The sequence below is a fragment of the Callithrix jacchus genome, chromosome 14, assembly GCF_049354715.1.
Source record: "Callithrix jacchus isolate 240 chromosome 14, calJac240_pri, whole genome shotgun sequence".
Taxonomy (NCBI): domain Eukaryota; kingdom Metazoa; phylum Chordata; class Mammalia; order Primates; family Cebidae; genus Callithrix; species Callithrix jacchus.
In genome coordinates this window covers 20,481,491-20,497,364 of record NC_133515.1, presented here as the reverse complement: position 1 = coordinate 20,497,364, position 15,874 = coordinate 20,481,491, and the positions used below count along the sequence as shown (strand labels likewise).

The 15,874-nt window shown below is 39.6% G+C and overlaps 1 protein-coding gene across 9 annotated transcripts in view; it reads left to right on the top strand.

Moving 5' to 3' along the window:
- The window catches only part of LIMS1 (LIM zinc finger domain containing 1), a 149,751-nt gene that overhangs the window by 62,939 nt on the left and 70,938 nt on the right, over positions 1–15,874 (top strand). The window lies entirely within an intron of this gene.

Below are 15,874 nucleotides of genomic sequence, written 5' to 3'. Positions count from 1 at the left end.
TAGTGTACAATATGATGTTTGGGTTCATACGTACATTGTACAATGATCAAATCAGGGTAATTAGACTATCAAGCACCTCAAATATTTACCACTTTTTTGTGGTGACAACATTTAAAATCCTCTCTTGAGCTATTTGAGATATACAATATAGTATTATTAACTATAATCACCTTGCTGTACAGTAGATCACCAGAACTTACTCTTCTAGCTAATTTTGTACTTGTTGACTAACTCTTCGTTTCATTGATTCTGTTGTTTTTCTAGTCTCTTTTTTTTATTTATTTCTGTTCTGATCTTTGTTATTTCCTTCCTTCTGCTGACATTGGGCTTGGTTTCTTCTTTTTCTAGTTCCTTGAGGTGTAATGTTAGGCTGTTATTTGAGATCTTTTTTGATGTAGGTGTCTATTGCCATAAACTTCTGTTAGTACTACTTTTGCTGCATCCCATAAATTTTGGTATGTTGTGTTTTCCTTTTCATTTGCCATACGATATTTTTATATTTCTCCTTTAATTTCTTCTTAATTTCCCCTTTAATTTTTTCTTTGACTCAGTAGTTGTTTAGGAGCATATTGTTTAACTTCCACATATTTGTTAATTTTACATGTCCTCCTTTTATTATAGAAACTATTCTAGTTTCATACCATTGTGGTTAGAAAAGGCACCTGATATAGTATCAGTCTTCTTGACCTGTCCTGGAGAATGTTCCATGTGCATTTGAGAAGAATATGTTGCTGTTGGGTGGAATTTCCCCCAGCAGGCCATTCTTAAAGGAACTCTAATGCCTCAGACCTACATTTGGAAAACATTTATTAAGGGGTCATTATATACCCACAAAATAATCTTACTTTACTTCGTGACTTGCCTTACACAGTGGACTTCGTAGAGATTTAAATGTATTTGCCAAAGCATAGATTTTACAGTTAATCTTCAAGAACATGATAACATTAAAAGAGATACCAATTGCATGTATAAGGGAGTTCTCTTATATAGATGTATGTCCTGTGTAAGTACACGTGTGTGTATGTATACATTCACACACATAATCAGGAAATAAGGAATAGTTATATTGAACAGGAGAACAGAAGTGTTTTTCATGGATAGGAAAGAAAACGTTAAAAAGAGGATGATCATTTTAATTTGGTCTTTCTGTTGATAAAAAGGATATATAACTTTGGTTTGCAAACAACAAGGCACTGTGCACAGCTGATAGAATGAAAATAGAATGAAATATTCTGAATGAACATACTTGGTGGTGTTTTAAAAATATACCAAAAATAACTAAACATCAGGCCATCACAAGTAGTGTCAATTTTTGAGGCTAACCAAAAAGAGGGGGCATCCCTCTGTAATTCTAAGAGATGGCACCATGGAGATAATGACTTTTGAGTTGGGCTTTGAAGAATTTGACAAATGATGGAAAAGAGTCTTGTTCTAGGCAAAGTTGGCAACAGCTTGGCAAAGGTTTGCAGGTCAATGTTACTTCTCTGTTCAGAAGCCTCCATTACCTTTGCATCTTTCTGGATCTATGCCCTGCCCTATTCCTTTCTGTGCTGTGTTTTCCCCATTAGCCTGGAAGATTTGTTAAAGCAGGGGCTTTGTTTCCCTTGTTCACCCCAGTGCCCAGAGCTGTAAATGCTCAATAAACAAGTGTTGATTCAATGAAATTCAAAAATGATCTGTACTGGAATGTTTGAAGGATAAGAATGGCAGGCAGAAGGGTGTATGTGAAGTATTGGTCTTGAATGCAGTGTTAAGTTTGGGGAAATTAGGGCAGCAACTATGATGTTGACGTGAAGTGATTTGCTAATATTACAGTGTAGAGAATGGATTAGAAGGACTAAAAAGCAAGATAGGAATACCACACAAAAGGGTGTGTCAGTGGGTCCTTCATTCAGTTGACAGTTTAGTGTTTGCCCATGCTAAGCACTGTGTTAGGTTCTGGGGACACAAAGATGACTGAGAAATGGTTTCTGCTGGTAAATCCAGACATATGAACATCCTGTAGCAAAGGACTGAGCAAATGATGTGGTGGGGCCTGAACCTGGGCCTTGTCAGAGGGGTGGGAAGGAGTCTGAAGTCTCATTGATAGTTTCTTGATGTCAGCAGTTCCGAGAGTTCTGAGAGAAAAGAGGAAGCCTTCAATGAAACTTTAAATAAAAAAATTGATTGATCGATTAATTAATTGATTGCCAAGATCTTGCTCTTGTCACTCAGGCTGGAGTGCAGTGTCATGATCATGGCTTAGCGCAGCCTTGCCCTCCTGGTCTCAAGCAATTCTCTTGTCCCAGCCTCCCAAATACCTGAGACTACAGGCACATACCACCATGCCTGGCTAATTTTTAAAATTTTTGTAAAAACAGAGTCTCACTGTGTTGTCCAGGCTTGTCTTGGCCTCAAGAGATCCTCCTGCCTCAGCCTCACAAAGTGCTGAGATTACAGGCTTGAGCCACCATGCTTGGCCCTTTAAGGGAAATTTTTAAAATGTTTTATTTTTTTTGTTTGTTTTTTTTTAAGATGGAATCTCGCTCTGTCATCCATGCTGAAGTGCAGTGGCACAGTCTTGGCTCACTGCATAACTACAGCCTCCGCCTCACGGGTTCAAACGATTCTCCTGCCTCAGCCTCCCAAGTAGCTGGGATTACAGGCATGTACCACCATGCCCAGTTAATTTTTGTATTTTTAGTAGAGACAGGGTTTCACCATGTTGGCCAGGCTGGTCTCGAACTCCTGACCTCAGATAATCCACTTGCCTCAGCCTCAGGTGATCCACCCACCTCCCAAAGTGCTGGGATTACAGGTGTGAGCCACCATGCCCAGCCTAGTTTTATTTTTTTAATGCAGAGACTTACAGGGATTTTAAATTGGATCTTGCCCAAAAGTTAGCAATATGTTGATTGACCCATTAGTCTCAGTAGAAAGAGGTATACAGGAGCAGTGTTTTAGCTCTGAGTCAGCATGTCACTTCTGAAGCACAGTTTGTCAGAATAGTTACAAAATGAAATGTTGATGTCCTCTAGAGTGCTTGATTAAATTTAGTGAAGTGTCATGTGGGGAGGTATTTTATACCCTAAATATAGGCACAATGTATGGTAATATTGTTGGGAGAAAAGGATACTTTATCAGCCCAGATGACGGTTTGGGTTAGGACATACAGAATATGAAAAATTGAAAAATTAACATACCAATTTTGTGGAAGGGCGATGGGGAAAAGAGGCAGAGATTTCCTTAGCAGTATATTTATAGGGTTTAAAATGTACTGTGCTAAAAGAAAGTTTGTTTGCAGCCTGGGAGCACATTTAGACTACCTAGTTCTTTGGGTTCAGCTGTTTATAATCTTTCTTGTCACTTATTTAACAGTTTCAGACCACATGGAGCATATACTTTTCTCACTTGTTCTTTATTCGTGAGCCTGTTTATCCTTGAAATACTGTAGTATAGTTGAAAGACCATGTTTAAATTTTACTTCTGCCATTCAGGTGATTTTGAACTAATTATTTAATATCTGAGTTGCAGATTCCTTATCTGTAAATGGCAGTAGTATTTAATCTGTAAGTAGTAGGACTAATTGAGATAGTGTATACAAAAGGATCCTAGCTTGATACTTGGTGGGACCTAGATGGCCAAAAAATGTTCCTCTTTGGATTGTATTAATAGTAAAATATATATAACATTCACCTGTGAAGGACACTTGGGTTGTTTCCATACCTTGACTATTGTGAATAATGCTGCTGTGAACATAGGTATCTGTTTGCATCCTTGTTTTCAATTCTTTCGGATATATACCCAGAACTGGAATTGCTGGGTCCATGTGGTAATTCTGTGTTTTAACTTTTTGAGGGACTGCCAATTATTCTTGGCCTTTGTTTTTTAATTTACTCTGCATCATTTATGCATATCTCCTTTAAGATCCAGAACTACTAGAGTTCAGGGTTGAAAGCAACCAAATTCACTTTAGTGTCTGGTAGTCTCATGGTTTTTCTACACTGCCAAACATTTGCAAACCTCATCCAAGCTTCCCACAGTCTGACTGCTACTGTGAAGAAAGCCATTCTTCTCTTTCTTTTGCTTTTTTCCTTCTTAAATCTTCTCCCCTTCTACTGCCTTTTCTTTCCCTCACTAATTCTTTCCTTCTCACCCCTTGCCTTCTAAAAAGGCATGCTGGGGAAGAAGTCTTGCAGGAGTTACTCCTTCCTCCCCACCCTCAAGCCTACCGAGACCTGGAGTTGCTGTCTTTGTGAAAAGGGACATAGAGGCAGGATGACATCCAGATGCTAGATTACAACATTTTACAATAAATTTTAATTTAAGCCAGATTTTCAGAACAATTAGCACCCGTATAATACTAAAAAGTGCCAAGTATTTGGGAAAGGTTGGGTGGGGAATGAGAAAATAGCATCATCTGTGGGTAGAATTCAACTGTCAGGACTGCCAGCCCAGCACACTGCTAGCAACAGCTGGAAAAAAATAATAAAGTGAATTTTCCACAGACAAACCAGCCAGAAATAAACACCAGACTGACAAGTCAGATGTGATTTCTTAGTCATAAAAGGTACTTTTCATTCCTGTAATCCTGATTGGCCTGGTCAATAATTAAGTCAACATTCGGTTTTATTTTACTTATTTCTAGGACCATTGTAGAATCCTTCAGTCATTACATATCTGGTGAGACCCTAGTGGTAAGTAAAGGATATCCATGCACTTGAGGGGAAGGAAGTGTTCACACATGAAATAGCTAGAATAGTAACAAAGCTCTCTTTAAATTCAGTCAGTGGCAGTGAGCTACTGGTAACAGTCCTAAGGAGAAAATGAGCAGCAACCAAATTTTTTAGATGAATTTTAATAATTTATTAGTGCTTGGACTCCCAGAGAAGAGGTGGGAAGGATATGGTCGACAAGTGGTAGGAATAAAAAATGCAGCTGTGGGGAAGTGTAGCTTTCGTTTTAGGAAGTTCGCCGCACATCCCTGACTGGTAAGTTGTGGTGAATTCTGTGGAAGTGATTAGAATGGAGAAGGAACAAAGAGGATTGGAATCCAGACATTCCATGACTAACCCCAAGATGGCTAAACCAACTACTGAATGCACCCACAGAAAGGGAAGTGGCATTTACTGAAAACATACTGTGTTGCTGAATGCTAAAATGCTTTCTTTGTGTTCTCAGTCCTTACCAGTCTGTGAGATGGGTTTATTTTGTCTACGTTATAGATGAAGAATCTTTTTTTTTTTTATTGAGACAGAGTTTCGCACTTGTTACCCAGGCTGGAGTGCAATGGCGCGATCTCGGCTCACCGCAATCTCTGCCTCCTGGGTTCAGGCAATTCTCCTGCCTCAGCCTCCTGAGTAGCTGGGATTACAGGCACGCGCTACCGTACCCAGCTAATTTTTTGTATTTTTAGTAGAGAAGGGGTTTCACCATGTTGACCAGGATGGTCTCGATCTCTTGACCTCGTGATCCACCTGCCTCGGCCTCCCACAGTGCTGGGATTATAGGCTTGAGCCACCGCGCCCTGCCGTAGATGAAGAATCTTACCTGCAAATGACGAAAGTTACCTGGCTAATAGATGGTTTAAAATGAAAGGATTCCAGGGTTTCTTTCTACTGAGTTTGGGCAGGGTCTGCCTGAGTTTTCAGAGCCTCATCCTCAAAGTCTTTTGGGCTACAAGTCTTTATTCAGTAAACAGGGTTTATTATATTATCTATAATGGTGCTATTCTGTAGAAATATAATGTGAGCCCCGTATGTAGTTTAAGATTTTCTAGTAGCCACTTACAACAGGCAAAAGGAGATAAGGACGATTAATTTTAATAATATGTTTAATTTAACCCAGTATATCAAACTGTCATCATGTCCAAGCTGTATACATATCATGTCATCAGCATTGTAAAATTACTAAGAGACTCCACTGTGTACTTTATATTTAAAATCCATCTGAATTCGGCCTAGCCACATTTCAAGTTGCTATGTATGGCTACTGGCTACTAAAGTGGACAAGCATAGCTTTAAGAAAAAGGTAGAGACTCATCCTAAAAAACAATAAAAATTGAAGGTAGAGGCCCTGCCTTGAAGCCATTGAGAGAAATTATTGTCGGGTGAGAAAACAGCTTCACCTGAGAATGGAAAGCTCTTTGGAAGGAAGGTACCATACATAATAGCAGGGCTGCTCTTAAAAGGAAAGAATGTGACCATATCATGAGAGGACATTATTGGGCTATTTGTGGAGAGCAGTAAGGTCATGCCGACCTTTATCACCACTGCCAGTTGAGACCACAGGAAGACTGTGGTGTTGACTGCTAGATGTTGAACCATATTTGGGCGGGAGTTGGGAGGAGGCTGTCTTGGCAAATCTTCTAACCATTAGGAGTGGAAACCACAGCCTTTAATGTCTGTGTGGATGTCGTTCCCAAAGAATCTTTTCTTCCAGTGCCTTTTTTGGATGGAGAGGTATGATGTCTGCTTGAGGAAGTAAGCCTGAACAAACTACCTTATATGGGAATCCCAGACCTCAGTTCCACCCAGAGCAAGATAAATGATGGTTTCAGATTGCTATTCCAACAAAACAGGGACCATCTTATATTTATAAAATATTCAGTCATTTCCTTCATGCTTTCTTACTTTAAAAAATGTTCTTGAAATTTTCCCTTGGTCTTCTTTCTTCTTGTGATTCTGCCTACTTTGTTGTCTTTGTTCCACTTAACCACTTTCTTCAGTTTTTCCCATTATACTTGGTTTATTTTGTTGTTTTGTAGTCAACTATGTACTAGGAATCAGTGTACCCCCCAGGTCCTGCTCTTGGATCTCAGCTGTGGGACTTTAATTCTGTTCCTTCATCTGAAAAGTGAAAAGGATTAGAAATAGAGTCCTTTACAATCTTTTAGGTCCTCATTTTGTAGCTCATTTGGAGCCTTATTTTTTGATTGTGGTAAAAAACACATAAAGTCTACCATCTTAATAATTTTTAAACTCAGCAGTTCAATACTATTAAGTACACAAGAAGTTGCTACCTATAATAAAATGTCAAATAAGATCTGGAGACTTGAGGAAAACCTGAGGTTATCTCTGGTAGGTGGAAGGCTTAAGCTGGAGTGGCTCCCTGAGAGCAAAGATCGGGAGTAAGGCACAGTCTCCTAGTATTCACTTGCAGAAGTGACCTAAAACTACTAAAAGAATGTGTGTACAGGCTTTGGCCTTCTACCACAGACATAGAAAGACCTGATACTGTTTTGACTTCCAATGTCCCAGTAGACATTCAGCAGCCAACATTTGTATAATACTTTATCTTTCTCGGCTTATTTCTAATTAATCATAATTAATACCATTAGTATTAATAACAATTAATTTGTAATTCTTACGAAAGAGTGTGAGGTAAATGAGCATATGCTGTCTTTGATTTACAAAGGAGGAAATGGAAGGGTCTGTGGAAGATGAGCTGCAGGTCACGCTGTAGTTGTGGAAGGGACAGAAAAGCCAGAGAGTGGCTCAGGAGCCTGATGATATATGTGATGACAACATTTTTAAAATAAGAGGTGGGGAAAATGGGAACATACTTTTAGAAAGATTAACATAAATGTGAAATGATTTACAGAACAAATCAATGGAATTCAGTTAGGTCTCAGATTTTATATTCCCCATTAGGAGTATACATAAAGAAAGGGCATGTTGAGGAAATAGGCACATCAAGTACGTGTGCCTATTTGTAGGTTCATTAATTTCCATACGAAACTTTTTTTTTTTTTGAGACAGAGTTTCGCTCTTGTTGCCCACTCACTGCAACCTCCGCCTCCTGGGTTCAAACGATTCTCCTGCCTTAGCCTCCTGAGAAGCTGGGAGTATAGGCATGCACCACCACACCCAGATAATTTTTGTATTTTTAGTAGAGACAGGGTTTCTGTTTGTTGGTCAGGCTGATCTCGAACTCCTGACCTCAGGTGATATGCCTGCCTCAGCCTCCAAAAGTGCCGGGATTACCAGATGTGAGTCGCCATGCCTGGTCGAAACATCTTAATTTGATTGTGTGTGTGTGTGTGTGTGTGTGTGTGTGTGTGTGTGTGTGTGTGTGTGGAGGGAGAGAGAGAGAGGCACACACAGACTGTCTCTACCTGCGCAACTAAAAAAATCTCTTTGTGCATGTTTCTTTTTTCTCCTTTTCCCTTATTTATAATACAAGCAGAAATGCTATTATTTTAAATCCTTTCTCCCACATGTTCTACAGATGAATTCTGAACGTTTTCTGATATATACTTGTTTATCATCATCCTAGGAATAACTACCAATTATGAGCACCCACTGTGTGGTTGGCTGTGCACTGGGTGGCTTATGAACTTTACCCCTCATCCCTTCAAGTGCAGGGTGTGCCACGTTATCGATAGGACCTGATACATAAGTAGCTGGCTCAAAGCCCTCCATCTAGTAAGTTTGCCAGTATATCATCAGTTCATAGTAAACTAAAATGTCTACTTTATCTAAACTGTTTAGTTTATAAATGAAGTTTTGTCACCTGGTAGGTCTTAGATGTGATTTGGGGGGCATAGAAAGCTCTTTCTGCTCAAAAATATCTCTCACTGTGGTTGAAACTTCTATGTTGCCAGTCAAAATATTGAAGTTAACTATCAAATGAAGATTTTTTGTGGGGAGCTATAGTTTCCTCCATTAACATTTTATTTAGTTTAAGTTAATCAGACTTTGTTGTTGCTACAGCTTTAATAAAATTGACATCAACTTGTGACCTTGTATAGGCTAGAGGAAGGAAAGATTGATTAGTACTATATTTGAAAGGAAAGGTTGAAGGTAGGGCAGACAGATGGATAGCTTTGCAGATAGCAGGCCACTAAGGACAAAAAGCTAGTTCAGTATTTTGCTTAGGATTAAGCCCTGATGGTTAGATACTAGCCATTTGGAGAGCTGGGATTCCTTTTGGGAAAACAGAGGGAGTGTGGGAGTAAGGCCCTGGCCAGGCAATGTGTGCCAGTCAGACACTATTCATTTCTTCTGTCATTTAAGCCAGTTCAGGCATCATGGAAGCTGTGTCTATTTCTCCTTTCATTGTAAATATAGACCTGGTCCTTTCAAAAAGCTTTGGTTGTGTGGAGCTTTAAGGTACTCCTTCAGGAATTGTGGTGTCCACTATTTCGTTTAAGCAGTTAGCATCTTATGAAGAAAAATCTGTTTTCTCAAGGCTCTGTAGTAATGATATTTTGTTTAAGTTTGTCAGATATGGTATTTAGCTTTTCCTGTTGAGCAGGAGTCTCTAAACTTCAGTCTATGGGCCAATCTACCTCCTGTTTCTGTTTATTTATTTTATTGAATGTGTATCTATCCCCTCAAGCATTTATTCTTCATTATTTCTTTTAGTTTTAAATGTCCAATTAAATTATTATTGGCTATAGTCACCTTGTTGTGCTGTCAAATACTAGGTCTTATTCATTCTTTCTAACTTTTTGTACCCATTAACCATTTTCTCCCCACTTCCCCATCTCACCACTACCCTTCCCAGCCTTTGGTAACCATCCTTTTACTCTCTGTGTCCATGAGTTTAACTGTTTTGATTTTTACATCCCATAAATAAGTGAAAACAAGTAATGTTTGTCTTTCTGTGCCTGGCTTATTTCACTTGTCAAAATGATCTCCAGTTCCATCCATGTTGTTGCAATGGCAGGATCTCATTCTTTTTTACAGCTGAATACTACTCCATTGTATATAAGTACCACATTTTTTCTTTATTCATTCATCTGTTGATGGATATTTAGATTGCTTCCAAATCTTGGCTATTGTGATCAGTGCTGCAATAAACAAAGGAGTATAGATATCTCTCTTTGATATACCAATTTTCTTTCTTTTGTGTATATACCCAGCAGTGGGAGTGCTAGATCCTATGGTAGCTCAACTTTTAGTTTTTTGAAGAACCTTCATACTGTTCTTCATAGTGATTGTACTAATTTAGATTTCCACCAACAGTGTACAAGTGTTCCCTTTACTCCACATCCTCACCAGCATTTGTTATTGCCTGTCTTTTGGATATAAGCCATTTAACTGGGGTGAGATGATATCTCATTGTAGTTTTGATTTGCATTTCTCTGATGATCAGTGATGTTGAGCACATTTTCATATACCTGTTTGCCACTTGTATGTTTTCTTTTGAGAAATGTCTGTTCATATCTTTTGCCCATTTTCTGATCAGATTATTATATTATATTTTTTTCCTATAGAGTTGTTTAAGCTCTTTATATATTCTGGTTATTAATCCCTTGTCAGATGGTTAGTTTGCAGACATTTTCTCCCATTCTGTGGTTGTCTTTTCACTTTGTTGATTGTTTTCCTTTGTTGTGCAGAAGCTTTTTCTTTTCTTTCTTTCTTTTTTGTGGTGGGGTGTCACTCATTCTGTTGCCCAGGCTGGAGTGCTGTGGTGGGATTTGGCTCACTGCAACCTCCACCTCTCAGGTTCAAGTGATTCTCCTTCCTGCCCCAGCCTACTGAGCCGCTGGGGCTACAGGCACATGTCACCACACCCGGCTGATTTTTTGTATTTTTAGTAGAGACGGGGTTTCGCCATGTTGGCCAGGCTGGTCTCAAACTCCTGACCTCAGGTGATCTCCCCACCTCGTCCTCCCAAAGTTCTGAGATAACAGGCATGAGCCACCCCGCCCAGCCTTCCAGAAGCTTTTTAACTTAATGTGATCCCACTTGTGCATTTTTGCTTTGTTTGCCTGTGCTTGTGGGGTATTACTCAATAAATTTTTGCCCAGACCAATATCCATGAGAGTTTCCCCAACATTTTCTTATAGTAGTTTCATAGTTTAAGATTTTAGATTTAAGTCTTTAATTCATTTTGATTTGATTTTTGTTTATGGTGAGAGGTAGGGGTCTAGTTTCATTCTTCTGCATATGGACATCCAGTTTTCCCAGCACCATTTATTGAAGAGAATGTCTTTTCCTTGGTATATGTTCTTGGCACCTTTGTGGAAAATGACTTCACTGTAGGTGTGTGGATTTTGTTTCTGGGTTCTCTGTTCTGTTTCATTGGTCTATGTGTCTGTTTTTATGCCAATACCATACTGTTTTGGTTACTGTAATTCTTTAGTATAATTGGAAATCAGGTAATGTGATTCCCCCAGTTTTGTTCTTTTTGCTTAAGATAGCTTTGGCTATTCTGGGTCTTTTGTGAATCCATATAAATATTAGAATTTTTTCTTTCTTTCTTTTTTTCTTTTTTTTTTTGAAATGGAGTCTCACTCTGTCACCCAGGCTGGAGTGCTTTGGCTTGATCTTTGCTCACGGCAACCTCTGCCTCTGGGTTCAAGTGATTCTCCTGCCTCAGCCTCCTGAATAGCTGAGATTACAGGCACCTACCACCATGCTGTTCTGTACGGGAGATGCGCAAGTGGGGAAGAAAAGACACACACACAATACCGTTAAGGGTAAATAAGCTTTATCCCATGTGAATGGCAATATATATATATTTACACTCACCAGACTATGGAGGATTCATCACTAGTCTGGGAAGCAACAGCGTGGGCTCCAGAGTCATTCTGTTGATATGATGTATCACATTGATTGATTTAACACACTAATTAATTTGCATGTGTTAAACCATCCTGGCATCCCAGGGATAAATCCCGCTTGATTACAGTAGAATGATCTTTTTAATGTATTGTTGAATTCTGTTTCATAGTATTTTGTTGAGGATGTTTGCATCAAAATTCATCACAGATACTGACCTGTAGTTTTCTTTTACTTTTCTTTTTTTTAATTGAGAAAGGGTCTTGCTCTGCCACCCAGGCCAGAGCGAGTAGTTCAATCATGGCTCATTGAAACCTTAATCTGCTGAGTTCAAACAATCCTCCCACCTCATCCTCCTGTGTAGCCGGGAGTATGGGCATGTGCCACCATGCCCAGCTAATTTTTGTATTTTTTTGTGGAGACAGGGTTTCGCCCTGGTACCCAGGCTGGTCTGGAATGCCTGGGTTCAAATGATCTGCCTGCCTTGGCCTCCCAAAATGCTAAGATTTACAGGCACAAGCTATTCATCCAGCCAGCTTTTTTTTTTTCTTCTTCAATGTGTCTTTTTCCGGTTTTGTTATCAGAGTAGTATTGGCCTTGTAGAATGAGTTTGGAAATATTCCCCTCTCCTCTATTTTTCAGAATAGTTTGAGGAGTTTTTGTATTAGTTATTCTTTAAATGTCTGTAGAATACAGCAGTGAAGCTGTCAGGTCCTGGCCTTTTTTTTACTGGGAGACTTTTTATTATGGCTTCAATCTCGTTACTTGTTATTGGTCTGTTCACGTTTTGGATTTCTTCATGGTTCAATCTTGGGAGGTTGTGTGTATCTAGGAATTTTCCCATTCCTTCTAGATTTTTCGATTTATTAGCATATAGTTGCTCATAGTAGATGCTAATAGTCCTTTGAATTTCTGCAGTATCAGTTATATTGTCTCCTCCCTTATCATCCTTTTTTTTTTTCTTCCCAGCAAATATATTCTATCATTTTTTTTTTTTTTTTAAATTTGAGACACAGTCTTGCTTTGTCGTCACCCAGGCTGGAGTGCACTGGCGTGATCTTGGCTCACTGCAGCCTCCATCTCCTGGTTCAAGCAATTCTTCTGCTTCAGCCTCCTGAGTAGCTGGGATTATAAGCGTATTGCCACCATGCCCAGCTAATTTTCTTTTTCTTTTTCTTTTTTTTTTTTGTAGCTTGGTCAGTCTGGTCTCGAACTCCTGACCTCAGGTGATCCACCCACCTTGGCCTTCCAAAGTGCTAGGATTACAGGTGTCTGTCACCACACCTGGATAATTTTTGTATTTTTAGTAGAGATGGGGTTTCACAATGTTGTCCAGGCTGGTCTCAAACTCCTGACTTCAGATGACTACCTGCCTTGGCCTCCCAAAGTGCTGGGATTACAGGGGTGAGTCACCATGCCTGGCCTCCTTTTCATCTCTGATTTTATTTATTTGGGTCCTCTCTTTTTCTCTGACTAAAGGTTTATCAATTTTATTTAACTTTTCAAAAAATTAGCCTTTTATTTTATTGATCTTTTGTTCATTTCAATTTCATTTACTTCTATTCTGATCTTTGTTATTTCTTTTTTTCTACTATTATTAACTTTGGGTTTGGTTTGCTCTTGCCTTTCCAGTTCTTTAAGATGCATTGTTCAGTTATTTATTTGAAGGGTTTTTTGGTGGTATTGTAGACATTTAGAGCAATAAACCTTCCTGTTAGTACTGCTTTCCTGTATCTCATAGGTTTTGGTATGTTACATTTCCATTATCATTTGTTTCAATAAATTTCTTCATTGGCCCACTGGTCATTCAGGAGCATATTGTTTAATTTCCATGTATTTACATAGTTTTCAAAATTTCTCTTGTTATTTATTTCTAGTTTTATTCTGGCCTTTTTTTTTTTTTTTTACAGCATATGAGCTAAGAACATTTTGACCTTTTTTTTAATGGTTGAGAAAAAAACAAAAGGATGATGTGAAAATTATATGAAATCCAAATTTCAGTGTTTATAAATAAAGTTTTCTTGGGACGCAGCCACATTTACGTACTGTTTGTGGCTGCTTTTGAGCCATGAGGGCAGGGTTGACTAGTCATCACAAAGACTATATATAGCCTGCAAGGCCTAACATATTTCCTGTCTGGCCTTTTATAGAAGTTTGATGATTCCTGCCAAAGAGGAGTTGTAACGATTTTTTAAAACATTAACATTTTCAAATTTTAGATTGTTAACTCCATTCAGATCTTTTATCCTTAGCCTCTCCAATTAAATTTTGTTCTAATAGAAATGACTGGATATTAACATATTCTAATCATATTAAAAGAAGTCTTTACTTGCTCCTCATCCACCTTCCTCAAGATGGGTTTCTTGTAAACAGCATTAGTTAGCTTCTTTTCTTTCTGTACTGGAAGAGCACTAGAACGTCTAAGACTGCCCCCACTGCCCCTGCTCCTCTGGGTTGGATGAAGGAGGAGCAGGGAACCAGCAGGAGTAGAGTCTGCTGGACAGACAGTAAGGCAGCAGCATCTTAACTATGCAGAGCACTTAGTCTGAAATTTGATCTCTGCTGGGTAAGAGCAGTTTACCTGCAGGGAAGATTTGATGGGGCAGGGGTTAACGCCACATGGTTTCTTTTTCTTTGGAATCCAGTTATCTGGTGAGTCCCCACCTTGTGAGTCTGAACAGGGTACTGAAGCTTGCTCCCTCTTGAGAATCTGTGAGGGCCAGATGCCTGCCTTCCTAGCCTCCCCTGCAGCTGCAGGTGAGGCACAGGAATTGCCTTGGGTTCTGGTTGTCAGGTACAACTACACTGGACTTCCTGAGAGCTAGAGATGCAAAGAAATAGAAATTGCCTGGAATCATTTCTGGAGAGCATGGTTGTAACAGCACCCGTGACACCCGTTGTTTAGGGGCAGCAGTGGAACCCTGTGTGAGCAGGGCAGCCCAGTACCCAGCGTTGGTCCATGTGGTACACTCTGTCCAGAGGTGCAGGGCTGGGGGCAGACTTCCCCTGCTGGGCGAGATGTTGTTACAAGCTGGGTTCTTTATTAATCCTGCAGAGTCTGTGAGCATTCCAGTATAATTTATTAAATATCTCTTCTGCTTAAAATTAACCCAAGGTGGTAGTTTCTGTCGCTTACATCTTAGAAACCTATGTTTGTCAAGCTAAATAAAGAGCTCACTCAAAATACCTTTTTTTGATAAAATTTTTTTAAATTCCATATTTTGAAACTTACTGAAATTTATTTTTTTAACATCTTATGCTGTTCCCATTTTCCTTTGTATTTATTCCAAAAATGTCTTCTGCCAAGTACCTACTACATGGCGAACACATGGCTTCACATAAGCAGAAACACAAGCAGAAGAATGTGTCAGTGACTGTACCTAGTGATGCCCTGCTTAGAGAATGCCATACAGTTTTTTTGGACGGAATTTTGCTCTTGTTGCTAGACTGGAGTGCAGTGGCACTCACTGCAACCTCCACCTCCCTGGTTAAAGCAATTCTCTTGCCTCAGCCTCCAGAGTAGTTGGGATTACAGGCGTGTGCCACCACACCCAGCTAATTTTTGTATAATTAGTAGAGACGGGTTTTACCATGTTGGCCAGGTTGGTCTGGAGCTCCTTACCTCGGGTGATCCACCGGCCTCGGCCTCCCAAAGTGCTGGGATTACAGGCATGGGCCACAACACCCAGCCAGTACAGTCTTAATCTTTATAACCAGGTTCGTTATATCTGTGTGTTATGAACCATACTTGACTACAGTGAGGAACCCAAGAGCAACTTGGAAAGAAAAGAAGTCAGATTATCCTCTGAGAGTGAAACTTCAAACTCGAACAGGAGTCTCCTAAAGGGGATGGAGTGGCTCTGAATGTGTATGTAAAGAAAGGACATGACCATCTGAAAGGCCTGGTGAGCATGGAAGCAGCAGGCATATGGGCAGTCACAGAAGTGAAGCTGGCAATTAGGCCTGGGGACCAGGCAGAATGGCCCTAGGGCCCAAGTACCAGCTCCTGCTGCCAGCTTTGCCACCAATTTGCCAGCTTTGCCACCAGGTGAATCTGGCTGTCATAGTCTCTGGGTATTCAGACCATGTAACTATTTTTATGAATTCAGACATATCAGACAACCTTCTGATTATAACTTAGATTTTCATTTGACCTGTACCCAGGAGAGAACACATTACTTATGAAAGCTAGATATTTTAGTTTGCCAGTTGGAGTTGTGGTTTTCGACATCAGTTCGAAAACTTGGTGAATGAGGATGCTTGAGTGGCAGATGTACCTTAGTTGTGCTGACAATATTGACTACTCAGTTTCAGAAGCTGAAAGTCAGACTTTACATTCTTAAAAATTCACCAAAGTGGGATTCTTTATAGAAAGCCCAGCT